The following is a 2,904-nucleotide window of genomic DNA, read 5'->3' as shown; positions in this document are numbered from 1 at the left end:
GTTTATTAACCCTTTAGGCGTTTCACAGGAATTAAAGCAACGTAGAGGGGAAATTTACAAATGTCATTTTTTTTGCCGAAATTCATTTGTAAGAAAAAAAAATTCTGTAACACAGAAGGTTTTATCAGAGAAACGCAACTCAATATTTATTGCCCAGATTCTGCAGTTTTTAGAAATATCCCACATGTGGCCCTAGTGCGCTAATGGACTGAAGCACCGACCTCCAAAGCAAAGGAGCACCTAGAGGATTTTGGGGTCTCCTTTTTTTAGAATATATTTTAGGCACCATGTCAGGTTTGAAGAGGTCTTGTGGTGCCAAAACAGTGGAAACTCCCCAAAAGTGGCACGGTTTTGGAAACTACACACCTCAAGGAATTTATCTAGGGGTATCGTTAGCATCTTGACCCGACAGGTCTTTTGCTATATTTATTGGAGTTTGTCTGTGAAAATGAAAATCTACTTTTTTTCTGAAAAAATATAAAAAAATTATTTTTTACAAGGAATAAAGAATAAAAAGCACCCCAAAACTTGTAAAGCTATTTCTCCTGATTATGGAAATACCCCATATGTGGTAATAAACTGCTGTTTGGACCCATGGCAGAGCTCAGAAGGGAAGGAGCACCATTTGGCTTTTGGAGCGCAGATTTTGTTTGGTAATAGTTCTGTTTGGGGTTTTGCTGGTATTTCAGTTTATAATGTGGGGGCATATGTAAGCTGGGCAGAGTACATAAGGGCATAATAAGAGGGTATAATAATGGGGTAAATAAATAATAATTCATAGATATGTGGCAGGTGTCGCACTGATAAATGGTGCCCAATCTTATCCGCTTTTGGAACGCTCTGCACAATTTCTGTTTTTGTGTCACCATATTCTGAGAGCCATAATTTTTTTATTTTTCAGTCAAAAAAGCTGTGTAAGGGCTTGTTTTTTGCGGGACGGGTTGTAGTTTTTATTGATATTATTTTGGGGTAAATGCGACTTTTGAAACACTATTTATTCCATATTTTTGGAGGGGTGATGTCCAAAAAAATAGTGATGCTGGCATTGTTTTTTAATTATTATTTGCGGTGTTCACCATGCGGGAAAAATAATATTATAGTTTTATAGTTTGGGTCGTTACAAACGCGGTAATACCAAATATGTGTACTTTAACGTTTTCATTTTTTTCCTATAATAAAAGACTTGTTATAGGAAAAAAGCATTTTTTGTTTTTGTCACTAATATAATTTATTTTTACACTTTTATAAAACATTTTTATTACTTTTTTTTAAACTTTTTTTACTTGAAGACTTGCAGCACTGATGGCTGCTATAACACATTACACTACCTAGGTAGTGTAACGTATTCTAAACTGTCAGTGTGACGTTGACAGTCTCACCGACAGGAAGCTTATGAGGACCAGCTGGTCCTCATAGGCTTCCGTGAATGGCAGACCCGGAGGCCGTTGTATGGTGTCCAGTTTTGCCATTCAACCAACGGCATCACCCGCAATCGGTCCCCTGGAAAGTTTGTTGTAGCACTGTCACTGGCAGTTCTTAGGAAATACCTAAGTATGCCCTATCAACAGGAAATATGATCAGGCAGCTCATTGAGGGGTCCTTCAAAGGACCTTGGGCTGTCTGCCCATATATGGTATGGGATTCCCTGTGACGCTATCCAAGGGGCATCCCCCCTTCTCATTTACCCCTTGAATGCTGCGGTCAGCTTTGATCGCAGCAATCTAGGGAATAGATGAGAGGTTTCTCTGGTCTCCGCCCCTAGAGCGGGGCTGCGACTGTGTAATACAGCTATTTCTCCGCTCCTGACAATAAGTGTGTACGCGCGGTCAGCATAAGGTGATGCGGCCAGAGCTGCACTAATGAGCGGCAGCGCAGGCACTGAAGACAGAACATTGGGGTGTTTTGCAGTGCGCCCGCCATGTTCTGTCTTCAGTGCCGGCAATCATTAGTGCAGCACCGGTCCCATCACATCATGCTGACCGCGTGCACACTTGTCAGGACTCAGGAGCCAAGCAGTGGCTAAATTACACAGCCGCAGCTCCGTGGCCGCACAGCTTAGTATAGAAATACATGAATTAACGGTATTGAACCGTTTGAGGGTTCACGGTATCGAAAACAGTATCAAAGTATAGATAGATAGATATGTGAGACAGATAACATATAGATACATAAATAGATAGGAGATACATAGATAGATAAATAGATATTGAGATGTATAGATAGATAGATAGATAGATAGAGATACGTAGATAGATAGATAGATAGATAGATACAATGGCGGATCATCATTGGGCGTTTTGAGGGGTCGCCCGGGGCCCGAGGGGCCCATGGCCGCCCCAAGTACAATGCGTTTTGCCACGATTTTGCTGCGAATCGCAGGAAAAAACGTGTGACACAACAGCATTGTGTATATCCTGTAAAGTTTATAATTCAATAAACTCCTGATGCAAAGTAGTAGGGGGATAGGTAATGTCCCTAGGGAACAACCTCCCTCTTATGATGCAAAGGCCACTCCATAATAGATATATATACACAAAAGAAGTAGAGTACACAGCCAAGTATATTAAAGATAACACATTTTTATTAAATACACATAAAAAACAAACATATTAAAAAGGTACATGAATGGAGAGACTCTATAAAATCTAAACACAAGTCTGTAGGTTAACCAAATGTGTATAGTAATAAATATTATGTTGTAATCCTTGTATTAAGGATATATTAAATGGGAGGTGTATTGTCTTATATACGGTTAGTTCCTTATGTACGGACCATTAAATTGTGGACATAATAGTCCGGAGGGTGATTTCTACAACAGGAAAACGATAATGTCATGGGTAATTAAGACAAACCTTACCCATATCAGTAGTCTTGAAAGCCTAGATACCTTGTTATACCCTGTAA

Source organism: Rhinoderma darwinii, chromosome 4 (assembly GCF_050947455.1).
Source record: "Rhinoderma darwinii isolate aRhiDar2 chromosome 4, aRhiDar2.hap1, whole genome shotgun sequence".
Taxonomy (NCBI): domain Eukaryota; kingdom Metazoa; phylum Chordata; class Amphibia; order Anura; family Rhinodermatidae; genus Rhinoderma; species Rhinoderma darwinii.
Note: the sequence above shows the minus strand (reverse complement) of the source record.